Source organism: Oncorhynchus nerka, linkage group LG25, assembly GCF_034236695.1.
Source record: "Oncorhynchus nerka isolate Pitt River linkage group LG25, Oner_Uvic_2.0, whole genome shotgun sequence".
NCBI classification, from domain to species: Eukaryota; Metazoa; Chordata; class Actinopteri; order Salmoniformes; family Salmonidae; genus Oncorhynchus; species Oncorhynchus nerka.
Genome location: NC_088420.1, coordinates 18,200,771 through 18,206,815, shown reverse-complemented (window position 1 = coordinate 18,206,815; position 6,045 = coordinate 18,200,771).

Below are 6,045 nucleotides of genomic sequence, written 5' to 3'. Positions count from 1 at the left end.
CATTTTAAAAGGCTAATTGATCATTAGAAAACCCTAGAAATTGCCAAGAAACTGACGATCTCGTACAACGTTGTGTACTACTCCCGTCACAGAACAGCGCAAACTGGCTCTAACCACAAAGAAAGAGGAGTGGGAGGCCCCGGTGCACAACTGAGCAAGAGAAAAAGTCTTCAACTGGCAGCTTCATTAAATAGTACCTGCAAAACACCAGTCTCAAAGTTAACAGTGAAGAGGCGACTCCGGGATGCTGGCCTTCTAGGCAGAGTTCCTCTGTCCAGTGTCTGTGTTCTTTTGCCCATCTTAATCTTTTTATTTGCCAGTCTGAGATATGGCTTTTTATTTGCAACTCTCACAGCCTACCACAACTTTGCCAAACGGGGTGATAATTTAACAAAAGCACATTCACAAAAAAAGCACAATCATTGCACAAATGTACCTAACCATAAACATCAATGCCTTTCTTAAATTCAGTACACAGAAGTATATATTTTTTAAACCTGCATATTTAGTTAGAATAAATTAATGTTAGCAGGCAATATTAACTAGGGAAATTGTGTCACTTCTCTTGCGTTCTGTGCAAGCAGAGTCAGGGTATATGCAACAGTTTGGGCCGACTGGCTCGTTGTGAACTGTGACCGTAATTAATCTGCCAGAATTTTACATAATTATGACATAAAATTGAAGGTTGTGCAATGTAACAGCAATATTTAGACTTAGGGTTGCCATGCGTTAGATAAAATACGGAACGGTTCCTTATTTCACTGAAAGAATAAACGTTTTGTTTTCAAAATGATAGTTTCTGGATTTGACCATATTAATGACCAAAGGCTCGTATTTCTGTGTTAATTATATTATCATTATGTCTATGATTTGATGTATGATAGAGCAGTCTGAGTGGTGATAGGCAGCAGGCTTGTAAGCATTCATTCAAACAGCACTTTACTGCGTTTGTGAGCAGCTCTTAGCAATGCTTGAATCACAGCGCTGTTTATGACTTCAAGCCTAATAACTCCCGAGACGAGGCTGGCAAAACTAAAGTGCCTGTATGAACATCCAATAGTCAAAGGTTTATGAAATACAAATGGTATAGAGAGAAATAGTCGAATTGTCATAATTCCTATAATGACTACAACCTAAAACTTCTTAACTGGGAATATTGAAGAACTGGGAATATTGCAGAACTGGGAATATTGAACCATCCCCTTTCATATGTTCTCATGTTCTGAGCTGTAACGGCATTCAGAGGTGGAAGAAGGATCGGACCAAAGCGCAGGTGGTAAGTGTTCATAATGATTTATTCAAAACGACCTGAACACTGAAATACAAAACAATAAACGATGTGAACAAATGAAAACCAAACAGTACCTTGTGGCCCAAACACTCACACGGAAACACCCACAAACCAAAAGTTAAACCCAGGCTACCTAAGTATAATTCTCAATCAGAGACAACTAACGACACCTGCCTCTGATTGAGAACCATACTAGGCTGAACACAAAAACCAACATAGAAAAACATACATAGACTGCCCACCCCAACTCACGCCCTGACCATACTAAAGCAAATAATAAAATAACAGAACTATGGTCAGAACGTGACATGAGCAAGGAACTTAAACGTCAGCTTTTTTACATGGCACATATTGCACTTTTACTTTCTTCTCCATCACTGTGTTTTCGCATTATTTAAACCAAATTGAACGTGTTTCATTATTTATTTGAGACTAAATAGGGTCTTATTTATGTATTAGATTAAGCTAAAATAAAAGTGTTCATTGTATTCATTCAGTATTGTTGTAATTGTCATTATTACAAATATATATATATATATATATATATATATATATAGAAATCGGCCGATTAATGGGTATTGGCTTTTTTTGGTCCTCCAATAATCGGTATCGGCGTTGAAAAATCATAATCGGTCGAGTCAATGTGCGGGGGCACCGGTGTCGAGGTAATTATGTAGATGCAGGTAGTGTTATTAAAGTGGCTATGCATAAAAAATAACAGAGAGTAGCAGCAGCGTCGGGGGGACAGAGAGTGAGAGAGAGGACAGAAGGGGAGAAGGAGGACAGTGGGTGAGAGAGAGAGGAAAGAGGGTGGGAGAGAGAGAGGACAGTGGACGAGAGTGAGAGGACTGCGGGCCACCAACCAACAGGGCAGGAGAGGACTTCCTCTGTGTCATAGGGTCAGAGAGGACGAAGGGCAGAGTATAACGAGGAGAGGAGAGGTGTGTATATGAGGTTTTTCCAACCCCACCCCTTTGCTGTTTTTGAGTCCCATCACGGGCTACCATAGGTGCATTCAGAATGTGGAATGTTCTGCAGTATAACCTACTGTGAATTGTTCCTAACATTTATACAACCTTAGTGTTGGGGACAAGTTATGTTGCCATAAAACAGTTACAATAAATCATTTTATATTATTCCTCCAGTAAAACTGACCTGCATAGTCAGGGGAAACTGTTTGCGTGTGATCAGGGGTGTATTCGTTCCACAGATTCTGTTGAAAAAAACAGTTTGCAATCGGAAGCAAACAGAACCGAACAGGGATTAACATACCTGAATTTGCCAATAGAAATTTGCCAATAGAAAACTTTTGGACTAATGATTACACCCGAGGTCAGCTAGATGCAGGCAAGAGTGTGCAAAGCAGTATTAATTGTGTCACAGTCTGTCGCCTTGATTACTAAAAATTCTCTCAACCTGTGGACTATATTGTAACCTAACATTCATAAGCTAGGCTGTAGCAACCTCATGATGGGTACAGGGAAAGTTAGAGCATCATGTAATAGCCTAAACCTATCGATAGGTTGAATGGAATATAAATGACAGTCATCCAATATGCTGTAATAGAAATAAGGCCATAACACATAATCATCCTCTCTCATCTTAAACGGCACAGACCGCCACTGGGTTGTGTGTGTGTGTGTGTGTGTGTGTGTGTGTGTGTGTGTGTGTGTGTGTGTGTGTGTGTGTGTGTGTGTGTGTGTGTGTGTGTGTGTGTGTGTGTGTGTGTGTGTGTGTGTGTGTGTGTGTGTGTCCACAGTTATCCAGCCAGGCAGCAGCAGCCTTACTGACGTGGGTCCTGGTCAAGGAGGAAATGGAACAACAGATAATGTACCATAATGATCATTTCTTCTGAGGACAAACAGCTCCCTGTTACTGTATCATTTAGAACCCAGTTGTTACAGGAAAATGTTGAATCACTCCAATAAATATTGACCACAAGGCTCCATAAAAATGTATCAAAATATACTATTAGACGGGCTACAGTGTTACTGCTGTATGAGAGCCTCTGAGAGGGGTGTTATGTTTGTGTGTCTTTTGTAGATGTTTGTTTATTGTTTGTCGTGATTGGTTTTACTGTGAGTAACCCCTGGATTATTCTAGCTTTGGCGTGTGCGTGTGTGTTTGTGCGTGTGTGTTGACAGAGTGGTCCGTAATGAGATGAATGGGTTTACCTGTGTTGAGTGGGAGGAGACATATAGAGGTTTCTCTTTAGTCACATGACCTGTTCCAGACAGACAAGGATAAAAGAAAAGTAGGGCAGAGGATTACATTGACTGTACTCTTCTACCCCAGGCTATTCACAGCCAGAGAATATTACCTAATCACACACATGTACATCAGAGCTGGAAGATTCCATAAGAGCAGCTTACATCACTTACACTAAAGCCAATCAACACAAACAAACATTTACAGAAGCACAGAAAGTACACTTGCACAAGCGTGCAAACATGCATGCACACATGCAGTATAAAGCATTGTATGTGCCTGCCTTCCTGTCTAACTAATGACTGAGCGAGGGAGAGAGAGAGCCACAGAGAGACACAGCGAGACACAGAGAGACAGAGAGAGACAGAGAGACTATGCTGAGATGAGGGGTCTATGGTCAGTCCGGGTACTATTTAATGAAGCTGCCAGTTGAGGACTTGTGAGGCGTCTGTTTCTCAAAATAGACACTAATGTACTTGTCCTCTTGCTCAGTTGTGCACCAAGGCCTCCCACTCCTCTTTCTATTCTGTTTAGAGCCAGTTTGTGCTGTTCTGTGAAGGGAGTAGTACACCACGTTGTACGAGATCTTCAGTTTCTTGGCAATTTCTCGCGTGGAATAGCCTTCATTTCTCCGAACAAGAATAGACTGACGAGTTTCAGAAGAAAGTTCAATGTTTCTGGCCATTTTGAGCCTGTAATCGAACCCACAAATGCTGACGCTCCAGACGCTCAACTAGTCTAAAGAAGGACAGTTTTATTGCTTCTTTAATCAGGACAAAAGTTTTCAGCTGTTCTAACATAATTGCAAAAGGGTTTTCTAATGATCAATTAGCATTTTAAAATGATAAACTTGGATTAGCTAACACAACATGCCATTGGAACACAGGAGTGATGGTTGCTGATAATGGGCCTCTGTAAGCCTATGTAGATACTCCATAGTCATTTACAACATTAACAATGTCTACACTGTATTTCTGATCAATTTAATGGACACATCTTTTGCTTTTCTTTCAAAAACAAGGACATTTCTAAGTGAACGCAAACTTTTGAATGGTGATGTATGTCAAATATTTGATGGCAAGTGCTTCTGATTGGCTGTGGGAGGGCTGTTTCAGGCCCAAACACAGCGAAGTTGGGAAGTATTTTGATCAAACTGATGAAACCCATTTGCAATGAAAAACAACACAAAGAAACGTTCTCTGAGGGCGACAAGCAGCAGCAATTTCGCATCACACCAGAAACTCCACCAGAAATGTAAACCGGACTAATAGCTCACAGTGGATCGAGCCTGGCACTGGGTCATTTTCGCCTTTTGACAGTAGAAGGAATTAGAAGTTGGTTTTTAAAGGCAGTTGCAGCTTAAAAGTGCAATTATTAATACATGAGGATTTCCCCCAAAAAATTGTTGGGTAATTTCCAGATTTGTCACCAACCCAATTTTGTGAGCCGTGGACTATTCTTTCTGACCTCGGTTTCTCACCAAATCTTTCTGAATTTCAGCCCATTGCTTTGCATAGTAGTGCTTTCCTCTGTTGGCTTGTTTGGTAAAGGGGGACTTTTATTTACCGTAACAGCTAGTAAGAATCCCAGGTGAAATATATATTTTTCCTTTCAAATGTAGAACTACATTTATTGTAATAGGGTTTTTCAAAAGGAAGTGCAGCCAAAACCTTGTAAATAAAGATTACAAATATATTTAATGAGGAGCTTCTTGGAGTCTCTCTTGCAGACTGACACATAGGCTACTGCTACAGTGGTGTAATGTAGTGCTGCAGGAGCGACACACCGTCACTTCTCAGAATGGTGCTTGTTTAATAAAGTTTAGATCAAAGCTGAATCAAAGGCTTGCCTTTTCCAGGTGGGGCTCCCAACTGGAGAGCCTGGTAAATAGCCTCTCCACCCCTGACCACACGGCCTGCTGTCCTCTCTCTCACACAGGGGATGCTGTCCTCTCTTACAGGAGATGCTGTCCTCTCTCTCTTACAGGAGAGGCCGTCCTCTCTCTCTCACTCACTCAGGAGAGGCTGTCTTCTCTCTTACACAGGGCAGGAGAGCACTTCCTCTGTTTGAGAGGGTCAGAGAGGCAGAGAGCCAGAGAGGAAGAGGACCAGCGAGGACGAAGGCCAGTGTATAGTGAAGAGAAGAGAGGGGATGGGGTTGTTTCATCCCCACCCCTTTGCTGTTTTTGAGTCCCATCACGGGCTACAATAGGTGCATTCAGAATGTGGAATGTTCTAAATAGCATTCTGCAGTAGAACCTACTGTGAATTGTTCCTAACATTTATACAACCTTATTGTTGGGGACAAGTGAGTTGCAATATTTTATTTGACATTAATCAATGTTCAATGTTTATAGCAATGGAATGCATTATCAATACAGAAGTCATACAACATAACTGTGGATTGAGAGGAAAATGAAAATTGTATTCATTCAGCTGCTTTTCTGGACCAGTCTCTGATAGTGTCACATAGCATGTGGGTTTTGAACAGTCTGCTGGTTATGCCAAGACTTATGCCAAGACAGAGGTGCTATGTCTAACGCTAGC